Here is a 13,657-nt window from a genome sequence, read left to right on the forward strand (position 1 = left end):
TCAGAAATGGTGAGGAACATTTTAATTTTTTATTTTTAAAAAAGATTTTATTTGAGAAAGAGAGAGTGCACGAGCAGGGGGGAGGAGAAGAGGGAGAGGGACACACAGACTCCATGCCGAGCTTGAAGCCCGATGCAGAGCTCAGTCCCACAACCCTGAGGTCATGACCTGAGCCGACATCAAGAGTCGGGACGCTCAACCGACTGAGCCACCCAGGCGCCTTGATGAGGAACATTTTTAAATATCAGTGGTCAATATACACAATGGTAATGACGTTGCAATAGTTCATATGAAGAATCCTCTCACTCACCCCAGTGGTTCAGTTTTACCCTGACTTGTAGGCTAATAAAACACTGGGATTTATAATTTAACATCTGATATTTGATAACTGTTAATTCCCTGAAAGGAGGGACCAGATGTTTTAACAAAGAGATACCTGTGGCAAATCGTATCCGATTTATTTCCAGGGCTGATTTTCTGAATCCTCTCTGGAAACCACTGAACTCTCCCAAAGCTGTAGACTGCATAAAAGAGGCCAAAATTCCCAGCTAGTGGAAGGACAGTGTTCAGTCAATGGCACTCAATAGGTGTGTGCACCTTTAAGAATGTTACAAGTATACTCTAGGTGATTGTCTCACTTAACTCCATATATGTAGCATCTGACATATCACACTTCCCTTAGCTGTATTTCTTATGAGTTCTTGATGTTGCCATACCTTAGAGGAATAATAGAAAATGTATAAAGGGTTGAGTAGATATGAAAAATTTTAATACCTGAACTATATCGACTCTCTAACTTTAGCTTTTAATGAAAATGTCCTCAATTTGTTAACTTACTTTTCTCTCCTACAAAAGTCCTTATTGGCGCTCAGGAATTTCTTGGTAGTCTGGTTCATGGGAAGAAGGTTCCTGTTTTATTGCCAATGGATGTGTTGTTATACAGTCTATCGTGATTTTCTTTAAGCGTCTACTGAATATCAGGAGGGAGATCACGTCTAAGATATTTTTGCTATGATATCATGTTCATCTGCAGGCTGGTTATTCTCGGTTGGCCTTCGGATGCATTCTCTGTCCTTTCCTGACGTTCTTTGTGCTCCCAGGAGTCTGACCACTCTGAATGAAATCTCCTGGGCTCTCTCACTGAATGTCTTCAGGTTGGGTTTGGCCAATGGGAGTCTTCAGTAGATCAGAGGTTGGGAGAACAGAGAGAAAAAGATCAGGGTGATTCCTGGCTTCAGCCTTGCTTCAGGCTACGATTCTGGCAGTAATCTGTCCACACCTGCTGGCAGCATCTCTCTTCCTTGATTCTGGTTCTCACTAGTGTCTACTTCCTCCCCTTCATCCTCAGAAGTGGCAACGGCTTTCCACTGCTGCTAGACTCTGGGTGCCTCAGCATGCCTCATTTCCCCCTCAACTCTCTTTTAAAGAGCTCTTAGTTTCGAACCATGTGGGGGTAAATTCTCTTTCCTAATGGGATCTTCACTGATCCCCAGGTACAAAACAATAGGCTTTTAAAAGAATCTCGTTTCTAAAATACAGAAGAAAACTTTACCATGACTTCCTAGTATTCAAGTGCAAGTTACTGTGAGAAGTAAGATTTACCATGGATCTCTAGGAGACTTCTTCGGGAGCCAGAAACAATCATACTTGCTCTCTTGCAGTTTTGTCACAGACTTTGGTGTAGTCCTGCTGCATCTAGTCTCCCCAGGCCCTTAAATCCACACTGATGCCAGAGACAAGTGAATTAGACACAGAGGTAATTGTGTCATTCCTCTGCTCAAAATTTTTCAAGGGCTACCCATCATTCTCAATACTGACAAGATCCTTCAGGACCTGCATTGCTGCCTACATACCCAGCATTATCTCCAAACACTTCCACCATCTGGAGTTTTTGAAGCACTCTATACTCTCCAATTCTTCTACACCTGGAATGCTCAGCTCGTTTGTCTGCCTGCGTTACTCTCTGAAATGTTTGCCCTGACTTCTCAAGACAGATTGAAGGGTTCCTTTTCCTATGCTTCTACAGTTTGTGATAGTCCTCCTCTATAATATTTATTTTAGCTTCTCAAAACTAGTTCCTTCATTTGTCTGTCCCGCCACAAGAACTAAGTTTCTAGGGGGACTAACTCTGCATCTTTCTGTCATTTCCATGCCAAGCAATGTCTGGCAAAGCATCAAAATCTAATCAATAAGTGGTTTTCAATCTTGACTGCACATTAGAATCACCTGGGGAGAATCCTTTTTAAAACTTTTGATGCCCGGACACCTGGGTAGCTCAGTCGATTGTCCGACTCTTGATTTCCGCTCAGGTCATGATCTCAGGGTCCTGAGATGGAGCCCCACATCCAGGTCCACATTCAGTGGTTCTGGGATTTGGGCAAAAGTACTAAACCAGAGAACAAAACATTCTAACAGTAACAACAAAGTTTCACCTGCATTTAGGCCGCAGATGACTACAAGTATCACTTTCTTCTAATCTGAGGAGGAGGGAAGACATAAGAAGAGGTGCTGAGGGAGGGAGGTTGCTGTGCCTTCATGGGAAAAGGATGCCTGGTCTTTGTACTGTGCTCTAGGGCCTTGGGTAGAGCTGCCACCCAACTTCTGGAGGAGGGGTATGGTCTGGTTCACAGAGCCCACTCTTTGGATACAGGATACAGTTGCAGAACACAGGGCCACCATTTGCTTTCTTAAATCTGCCTGCATTTGTAGGGCTCTAGTGTCTTAGCTTCTTTTTTGATTGGGATCAGCTTAGAAGTTATGGTGATAGTAGCAAGGATGTATTTAGTGTAACAACTTCTCTGAGTTCTGTTCATGGATTATTTAATTTGAAGAGAGGCCTAGATGAATCCTTTCTTTTTTAAGATTTTGTTTGAGAGAGAGAGAGAGAGAGAGAGAGAGAGAGAGAGAGAGAGAGAGAGAGAGAGAGAGAGAGAGAAGAGAGCCCGAGCAAGGGGAGGAGCAGAGGGAGCTGACTCCCCGCTGAGCAGGGAGCCCAACGTGGGGATTGATCCCAGGACCCTGAGATCATGACCTGAGTCAAAGGTAGATGCTTAACCCACTGAGCCACCCAGGTGCCCTGAATCCTTTTGTTTTTATGTATCATGAAACAGTGGCCCCCAAAAAGGTAGCCAACATCTTGAAGTGACCCAGTACACTCGTGGCAGTACTCTGGGTGCTGAAGCACTAGACCAGGCTGTCTTAACACCACCAACATTCTTCCTAGGCAAGAAGTGATCCCACTGGGAGGGTCACACGCCCCTTGTGATGCTAGGTTATGCACACAGGTGGTGTGTGACTACACGCTCTGTCACTCAGTGAATTGTGTAAGGAAGGAAGACATCCACTGAAGCTCCATCTTTTCCTCCCTGGGGCAGGGTTTTACTTAATAATAACCCCTTCTCGACTTTCAATTTTACAATCTTTAAGTATATAACCCTCCATGGAGACCATCTTAGAGCCAAAAAAAGGTCAAACTGAGGCCTCAGGCCACTGGTGAGAGCACGTGTGAGGCCTTCCCTTCCACAGGTGTGGACTATGTGTGCCCTGGTCTGCAGATGCAGGAGCAAACAAGATGAATTACAAAGCTGTGAAAAGTTAACCTCAAAGTATTTAAGAATTCTTATAAGCTGGGCAAGATAACCTACTGCAGAACAAAGGTCTACACACTTCTACTGAACAAACTCATTTTTCTCTATCATTAAGAAACATGTAGAGAATGTCTACTACTGTACCTAGAATAGATCCCACGTGGAATAATGGTAGCTACTCCTAATATTTTACAATTAATCAGTTGCCTTCTGAAGAGTGACAAGAGTAGAAGTGAACTGGTTTCTCTAATAAGCTGCAACTTGGCAATATAATGACTTATAGGTATTCACTGGTTTCTCTAATAAGCTGCAACTTGGCAATATAATGACTTATAGGTATTCACAGCAGAATCCAGAAAATCAGTTGGGGGGGGGGGGGAGGGAGGCAACTGAATGACTGGACAGCAATAAAGAAAAGTTACAGTAAAGGGCTTTGCCAGAAGGTGCATACAAAGTACTTAAAGTTCCAAGACAAAAGGTCAACTAGACTCCCACAGGGATCAAATTCAAGGATGGATCAGGGACCATGTCAAAGACAACAGTTTTTTTTCTGGAGCTCTGAGTTGAACATGTTGGTCGAGCAGTTCTGTTTTTCCTCCAGAACCTTAGGTAATCACAGTTGCGTTTTTTTCATATTACCTTTTTAACTGATCAGAACTAGACAAATCAACATTTTTTCTCCCCCCTGTGGTTATCTTTCTCAAAGGTTTTGAATGCTTTATGAGTAAAAGGATATGTTGCCCCAAATACAATAAGCAGGCAAAAACTGAAATGATGAACTTTATTGTTCAACTGGCCAACTAAGGAGAGTGCAATATTTTTTCACCCTGAGGCCATGTTCCACATTTTGTTCATATTTTAAGACTCACTTTAATCTCAAAATCACATATCCATACACATATTTTCTTTGTGTTGATTTCATTTAAATGGTTTGTCAAACGAAGACGGTAAACCATTATTTACCCCGTTTCCTCTAACACAAAGGAATGGCTTTTAAGAGAAATTCATCAACCTCCCCCACCACATTTTGTTCTTATAAAATACAGGCATCAAAACAATCCTGAACATATTTATGCTCCTACTGGTAGTCAGCACTCATACTGCTTCAAACATTCACAACTTGTGACAATATTCATTGTACCTGCTACTTTAGACAATTTCAACTGAAGCTCTTTCACGAAGCAAGATAGATAAAGCATGCCTGCTTTTCCTTCTTGAGATTTTTTTTTTCCTCTTTCAGAAATAAACGTGCTTTCACAGCATCTCTTTTCCCCAGGCTTTCATCTTGTAAACCTGAATTCTATTTTGAGTACTCTGGGTTTAGGCTTAAGTGACAGTGCCTTAGCAAGAGGAAGGAAAATTGTGCTGCATTTTTCCTCCTGTAGCCCGAAAACATAATGGCCTACAGATATTAAATATATTCTTACAAACGTCCAGGTCATGTTTACCAGCTGGAGTTCCTTTACTTAATGTATGGGTATTTTGCACTGTGATATTTAATCAAGACATTAACATGAGCAGAAGACTGTTGATTTAAGACAAATTTGAGATCCACTAAAATTAATTGTTCTCTGTTTGTCCTTCTGGTGGCTGTAGAAACTTCGTATTTTCTTTGGACATCACTAGATGTCTTAGGCTCTTGAAGTACAACTTTAATGCTGTATGAATTTTGCCATTTTGCTAACACTGGTATGCTCTGTGTATCCACTGGGATGGTTAATTCCATTCATATTAATTTTGGTTACAAATCTAACTGATGGGGGAGGGGTATTTAGGTCCACATTCTACTTTCAAGCTGTGTATTCTGATTTCATAATTTGTCTGTGGAGACGACCATCTTCTCCCACGCCCAATGCCCAGAGTGCAATTTTTTAAAAATAATTTGAACCAAGACTCTTGATTACTGTAACTAACGTTAAAAGAGGCTGGATTCCAAGGGTGGAAACGAAGTAGAAAGTGCTTGCGTATATTCAGAATATTTTCATAACAGTGGTTTTGAAGGAAACAATGCATGTGTCTGGGTCTTCATTAAAGTACACAGAGGCTACAAAGGGCTAGAAAATCATGAGAAGTTGCCGCATGAGGAAGTTACTTTTTTAACAGAGATAAAGCAGCTGAGAGTCGGACTCTTCTTTTGTTGTATGTATAGCAACTTAGCTGATTATGTGCGATAGTAGGGACAAGCAGGGCAGTTAGAGAAATGGTAATCATTGGGGCCTTTCCTACCAGGATTTACAACAAATTGTCAAGAAGAAAAAGTCTGGTTTTTGTTCCTACATCTGTTCACATTCTGAATTCAGGATTCAGTGATATGAACTATGAAGAATAAAGAGGTGAATAAGAACCAGTCCCAGATCTTAAGTTGTTTACAGTTTACAAGGAAAGATAAAGCATGATTATGTCATCAATATATCCTGAGACTAGTCTACTTACAAAATAAGGTTACACTTCTTTTAAACGTCTAATAACAACTTCTGCGGCAGTGCTAGGCTTTGAGTAAATGATAAAGTGTTTCTGATTCAGTTATTATCTGCTTATGTGATATTATAACTGGCCATATAGGACTAGGTTTTCTCAGACAGGATGAATTGACTTTAAAGGTCTATCCCGTTCCTTCTAACATACTACAGTGTTTATTCTTCTTGCGTAAAGCAATGGTAGTGAAATATTTAAGGGAAAGTTTCTTAATTTAAAAAGAATCAGATAGGGGCACCTGGGTGGCTCAGTCGGTTAAGGGTCTGCCTTTGGCTCAGGTCATGATCCCAGAGTCCTGGGATCGCACATCAGATTCCCTGCCCAGTGGAGAACCAGCTTCACCTTCCCCCTCTCCCTCTCCCCCACAACTCGTGTTCTTGCTCACTCTGCTCTCTCTCTCAAATAAATAAATTAAAAAAATCTTTAAAAAGAATCAGACCAAGAAATGGCAACAACCTAAATGCCCACCAATGGATAAATGGATGAAAAAAAGATCTGGTATCTATATACAATGGAATATTATTTAGCCATCAGAAAGGAGGATACCTTGCCATTTGTGACAACATAGATGGACACTGAGCCCATTATGCTAAATGAGATAAGTCAGACAGAGAAAAACAAATACTGTATGATCTCACTTATACGTGGAATCTAAAAAACCAAACTTGTAAAAAACAAAGTAAAATGGTAGTTACCCTGGGGATAGGAGTGCGGGGATATGATTGATGTTGCTTAAGGGTCCAAACATGGAATGAGGAGTAAATAAGCTACAGAGATCTAATGCACACTATCATGAACATAGACAACAATATTGTGCTGTAATTATATAATGTGATAAATATCACTACAACAGCAATCATATTACAATATATAAATGTATCAAAGTAACACATACACCTTAAATTTAGTGTTACATGTTAAATATATTCAATAAAAATATAAAGAAGCAAAAGTTACTCACATGCAGCTGCAAAACAGAGAAAACAAACTCTCAATATATCATCTCTTCAATAAAACCTGACAAGGCAAAGGCTATTATCTTTTCAGTGTCTGAAAATATAATTTCAATTATAAGATTATCTCTTATGTTTTAGAAATTTTCCAAGCATTGCTCTTTTCCAAATGTTTTTACATTTTCCTGTGTTATGGTTAATACTTTATTCTATTTAAGGCAGCTTATTTGTGAACAGGCTATGTGATCTTAATTGATTTTTGAACCTAATTTTATTTCCTTATTTTTTAAAGACTATTTATTTGAGACAGAGAGAGCATGCACGAGTAAGCACAAGTGGGGGGAGGGGCAGAGGGAGAGGAAGAAGCAGACTCCCTGCTGAGCTGAAGGCAGATGCTTAACCAACTGAGCCACTGAGGTGCCTCTTGAATCCATTTTTTTTTCTTATTTTTTTTAAGTTTTTCCTTAAATTCCAGTGAGTTAACATATAGTGTAATATTAGTTTCAGGTGTAGAATATAGTGTTGAATCTAGTTTTAAATGAATCATGGATCCCTACATCAAAAACTAATGATGTATTGTACGGTAACTAACATAATAAAATAAAATTAAAAAAAAATAAAAAAACCAAAGGGTTAGGTGATGAAATAAAGCTCCATAACATTTGACTGCCCTTTTAGAATTTCATTAACATAAGCAAGACAAAACAAACTATAAATAAGCAGGAAAAAAAATCAGTTAAAGTGGGAGAAACACCAAGGAAGTTATTTTTACCTAGACAAACCTGAATATGCAACTATGAAAAAATGCACCCAATTCTTTGTCTTTTAGCCTTTTATTCTGTTGATTCCATTTTCAAACTCTACATGGTTCACAGTGGATTTCATCAAAGTATTTCTTTTGCCAGCTTTACTGAGATGCAATTGACATATAGCGTTGTGTAAGTTTAGGGTAGACAATGTGTTGATTTGATACACTTGTATATTGCAAAGTGATTACTACCATGGCATTAGCTAACACTTCCATCATGTCCCATAATTACTATTTCTTTTTTGTGTGTGGTAAGAACATTTAAGATTTATTCTCTTAGCAACTTTCAAGTACATAATACAGGATTATTAGCTACAACATATTTCTTGAGAAGTATTATGACATAAAGTAACCTCCAACCTCTAATCTTACACTGTTCATTATTTATCATAAAGTGCCATGCAAACTGGCATTCTTATAATCATGAATACAGAAATGGGGTATTTACTAATATTGAATTTTCAACGACAAGGTTTTCTGCAGTAAGCAAAACATTCATTTGTTTTTCAACACATTCAAATCAACTACAACATATTTGGATGTTAATAATCTAGTACAAAATATATATATGGTGGATAATTTCCCCTCTCTTCAAAGGTTAGATTGCCACAGGGAAATAATAAAAATTAGCTTTAATAAAGCAAATTTTAAATGGGGAGTTACACAGGTAAATAAACCACTGAATTAACTGTAGTGCTTAGTTTAGCATCTTAACAATTAGAGTTACGGAGTAAATATTTGCTAAATTGAAAGGAGTACTATCTATCTATTTATTTATTTTTTATTTAAGATTTTATTTATTTATTTGACAGAGAGAGAAAGCGAGCAAGTGCACAAGCAGGGGGAGCGGCAGAGGGAGAGGGAGAAGCAGGCGGGGAGCCCGATGAGGGGCTCGATCCCAGGACCCTGGGATCATGACCTGAGCTGAAGGCAGACGCCTAACCGACTGAGCCACCCAGGCACCCAGAGTACTATCACTTTGGAGAAAATACTTTATTCTGAGTTATTTTATTAACCCCTTTGATGAATTCAGTATGAACTTGATATAATTGGCAAGGTCCAGAAATAAGTTTTTAATAGAATCTAAGTTAATAAGGTCGATTCACTAAACTGAAAGTAAATAAATTAAAAAAAAATTTTTAAGTAGTCTCTAACCCAACGTGGGGCCTGAACTCACAACCCCAAGGTCAAGAGTTGCATGCTCTACCGACAGAGCCAGCCAGATACCCCTGAAAGTAAATAAATTTCAGAGCTCCCAATAACTACTTCATCTCCAAGAACTTGAAGAACTTTAGAAGAAAGAAGAATTCACCACCAACAAATATTAGTGCTTGATTTGTGGGGGAGGGTTTGCAAATGGTTGAACACTTCCACGATTTCAGAAACCGGCATTTTCTTGGATCAGATTTATTATATGTGAATTATCTCAAATGTTTCTTAAGTATACACTGTTAAACAGAGAGATCATCTGCTGTCAGTATATTTGATTTTAATATTTAATATATCTCCTCAAATTTACATTTCTCTTAATTTACTATTAATTTGGGTTATTTGGAAAAGACTAACTCTCAGGACCATATTTTTCCTTTCGATCAATGCCATGTGTAAATTTGGCCAGTAGCTGATTCTGAGACAGGCTAGGTAGCACACCTACCTTCCCCCTGTAATGATGGGTTATAAGAGGAATACACCGGATTCCTGGCTACAACTTCTCACTCTTAACATGAGGGCACAAAATCCTGTTTCTCTCCTGTGAGTTCATACACTGTCACTAATGACAAAAGGGCAAAAAGACTGTCCACTTCTATCCTTTATCCCTGTTACATCCTCTTTGCCTTGATTTACACCAGAAATACTCCTGTGGGGCTGTCTGGGTAAATCAAAGCATGTCCTCTCTTTTGAGCACCATTTGGATGACTACACAGGCTCTGACTGACCGCGAGTAATCGGCACAAAGGGCAAATGAGTGGCTTAATGCAGGCATCAAAAAAGATATCTGACTTGTACTACTATGCTATTTTAAAAACAGAATAAATGGTACCTGAGCTGAAGGAAAGTACAGTAAAAAGCTCCTTAAAAATAAAATAAAATAAAATAAAATAAAATAAAATAAAATAAAATAAAATTGTAACAGATTCATTCAGGCAACCACTGTTCTTTTGGGAGAAGGACAAGTTTGAGGTTAATGTGACATTATCTGTGAAATACTGAAAAATCTGTTGGCCTTGAAAGGTATATCAACATGCTGCCAGCTTTGGGTTACCTTAGTAACTAATAGACTAAGGCCTTGCGAGTATTTAGTGACCAAGGAAAGTGGAAAGCCATTTAGATATTCTAAGTGAACCTGAAATGTTTTTTTTGTTGCATTAAACTGGTTTGTGTTCTTTCCTTTTCTCATTTCTGAGCTTTCAGAAGAGGTAAATGAAAAACGGTCTGAAATTTAGTTACAGAGCAAGAACAAAATTAGGATAAGGAAAACCAAGGCAAATAATTGTGCTTCAGATACAAATAGTAGTTTGTATGAAATCCTGACCTTACATTAGCATTAAAATCAAGACTAAGTAACACAGAAGAGGTACCATGAAATGCTTGAGGTCATTCTTGGTTATACTTTTGGATTTAAATGAATTCTCTCATTTAAAGATGAGAACATCTTTTCAGTGATATCTTGGCATATTGGGATATTTCAAACATCATTTTAGTGATTACATTGTATTAATCATTAGGCTGAATAGAACATTTAGAATTGTGAGTGACTGGGAATTTATCCAGTTCAATCCCTCCTTTTGCCAGCCAGGCAATCTGAAGGCTCAGAGAGGTTCCCGAGCTAGAGAGGGAGTGAGCAAAGGTAAGCAAACCCACTCTTCCATGTCTGTTGCTTCTCCCTCTGCCTTGCTGCCTTTCCAACACCATCAGAAAGCATATCAGATCTGGTCACTGACTTATGCCTATCAGGCGACTGACCTTTTTTTCCTCATTATTAAAGAACACTTGCTCTCTTAGCATGGACCCAGCAGAACAAAGGAGAAACAAGCTTAAAAAAAAAAAGCTTAGTGAAATATAACATACATACCATAAAGTTCATTTAAGTGTACAGTTTTTACTATATTTACAGAGTTGAGCAACCATCACTACAATCTAATTTTAGAATATTTCCATTTTTCTCTAAAGAGTCCCTATACAATTAACAGTCATGCCCCTTTCCCATCGTTCACCCCAAGGAAACAAAAATGTATTTTCTATTTATATAGATTTGCTTATTCTGGACTTTCCATATAAATAGTATCATACAGTATGTGGTCTCTTCTGTTTTTTGTTTTTTTGTTTTTTTTTTGTTTTTTTTTAAAGATTTTATTTATTTATTTGAGAGAGAGAGAGAGAATGAGAGATAGAGAGCACGAGAGGGAAGAGGGTCAGAGGGAGAAGCAGACTCCCCGCTGAGCAGGGAGCCCGATGCGGGACTCGATCCCAGGACTCCAGGATCATGACCTGAGCCGAAGGCAGTCGCCTAACCAACTGAGCCACCCAGGCGCCCTGTTTTTTGTTTTTTTTTTTTTAAAGTAGGCTCCAGGCCCAGTGTGGAGGCCAACATAGGGCTCAAACCCACGATCCTGAGATCAAGACCTGAGCTGGGATCAAGAGGCGGATGCTTAACGGACTCAGCCACTGAGGTGCCCCAATATGTGATCTTTCTTTTTTTTTTTTTAGATAAAGTGCAAGCCGGGGCCAGGGGTGGGGGGTGTGGAAGGGGCAGAGGGAGAAAATCTTAAGTGAGCCCCACACGGGGCTTGATCCCACAACCCTGAGATCATGAGCTGAGCTAAAAGCAAGAGTCCGTCGCTTAACCGACTAAGCCACCCAGGCGCCCCAATATGTGGTCTTTTCTAATAGGCTTCTTTCACACTTAGCATGTCGTAGCAGGCAGCAGTACTTCTTCATTCCTTTCTATTGCTAAATAATAGTTCACTGTATGGCTAGACCACAATTTACTCATCAGTTGATGGACACTTGGGCTGTTTCCACTTTTTGCTATGAATAATACTGCTATGAACATGCATATACTAGTCTTTGTGTGGACAGGTTTTCATTTTTCTTGTGGAGATTCCTACGAGTGGGATTGCCGAGGGCCTGCCAGACTGTTTACCGACATGGCTGCACCATTTTGCACGTCCATCAGCAATACTGGAGGTTCGGATTTCTTCACATGCTCTTTTTTATTACAGCTCTCCCAGCAGATACGAAGTAAAGGCTCATTGGGTTTTTGATTTGCATCTTCCTGATGATTAAGAATGTTGAGCAGCATTTCGTCTGCTTACTGGCCATCTGTCTATCTTTTTTGGAGTACCATCTCTTCAGACTCTTTGCACACTTTTTACTGGCTTACTGGTCTTAATACTGAATTTTTAGAGTTCTTTAAGTCTTCTGGGTACAAGTCCCTTTTAGTCATATGATTTGCAAATACTTTTCCGAGTTTGTAGGTTGTCTTTTCATTCTCTTGATGGTGTCTTCCGATGTCAAAAAATTTATGCAGGGAATTACAGACCTTCAATCTAATAGACTGACCCTGGTAATCAATTTCCAAGGAAATATTGTGTATTGGTTATATATTGTTGCTTAACAAATGATCTCAAACTTGGCAGCTCAAAGCAGCACAAATTTATTGTCTCATAGTTTCTACAGGTCAGGAATTTGGCACATTTTAGCTGGGGCCCTCTGCTCAGGGCCTCAAAAGGCTGAAACCAGGACGTTGGCCAGCTATGTCCGCACATGGAAGCCTGACTAGGGCAAGTTTCCCTTTGAAGCTTACCCAAGTTGTTGGAAAAATCCATTTCCTTAAGAGTACATGACTGAGATCTCTGTTTTCTTGCTTTCTGTCAGCCGGAGACAGTTCTCAGCTCCTACAGGACACTCAGGTTCCTATCATGTCACCTCCTCTACAGGCCACTTCACAGTATTACTATTAGCTCTGTCGAGGGCAGAATTATAATCTCTCTCACAGTTTAAATCTCTAGGACTTCAGGAAGGGCCAAATCTCCCTTGGAAGGACTCACCTGATTAGGCCAGGCCCACCAGGGGTAATCTCCCTTTTGATTAATTCAGAGTCAACTGAACCATGGGAGTTCAGTCTCCTAACTAGGGGACTATCCTATTATATTCACAGATTCCACACACACCCAAGGATTATAAAGAGGTATACACCAACGGGTGGGAATCTTGGAGGCCATTTTAGGGTTCTGCCTACCACATCTTAAAAAGGTAAATTTTCTACTTTATTTCATATGGAGAGATTTATATGGGGAGCATTTTAGTTATTTGATTTGTGATTTTCACTTCTATTTAGAGATTAAAAAATACCATGGAGATTTTGTACCTAAATTATGTTATATTTGCCTGATTTTTTTTAAAGATTTTATTTATTTGACAGAGAGAGCACAAGCTGAGGGAGAGAGAGGGAGAAGCAGGCTCCCTGCTGAGCAAGGATCCCGATGTGGGACTTGATCCCAGGACCCTGGGATCATGATCTGGGCCGAAGGCAGCCACTTAACCGACTGAGCCACCCAGGCGTCCCCTGATTTTTCTTTTTTAAGGAAAGGTTAAGAGTGAACAAGTAGATGAGAGGCTTCCAAACTGACCATGTTTCAAATAATTACATCATATGAAAACTACCAGGGCTAAGGGTATTGAAAGAATAGTGTTCGGGCGCCTGGGTGGCTCAGTTGGTTCAGCGACTGCCTTCGGCTCAGGTCATGATCCTGGAGTCCCAGGATCGAGTCCCGCATCGGGCTCCTTGCTCGGCGGGGGGTCTGCTTCTCCCTCTGGCCATGTTCCCTCTC

The 13,657-nt window shown here is 39.7% G+C and overlaps 1 pseudogene; it reads right to left on the reverse strand.

Moving 5' to 3' along the window:
* Positions 1-5,147: 5,147 nt before the first annotated feature.
* On the reverse strand, positions 5,148-12,126 carry LOC113930341 (annotated as a pseudogene).
* Between the last annotated feature and the right edge of the window lie 1,531 nt (positions 12,127-13,657).

The sequence above is a fragment of the Zalophus californianus genome, chromosome X (genome assembly GCF_009762305.2).
Source record: "Zalophus californianus isolate mZalCal1 chromosome X, mZalCal1.pri.v2, whole genome shotgun sequence".
Lineage (NCBI taxonomy): Eukaryota > Metazoa > Chordata > Mammalia > Carnivora > Otariidae > Zalophus > Zalophus californianus.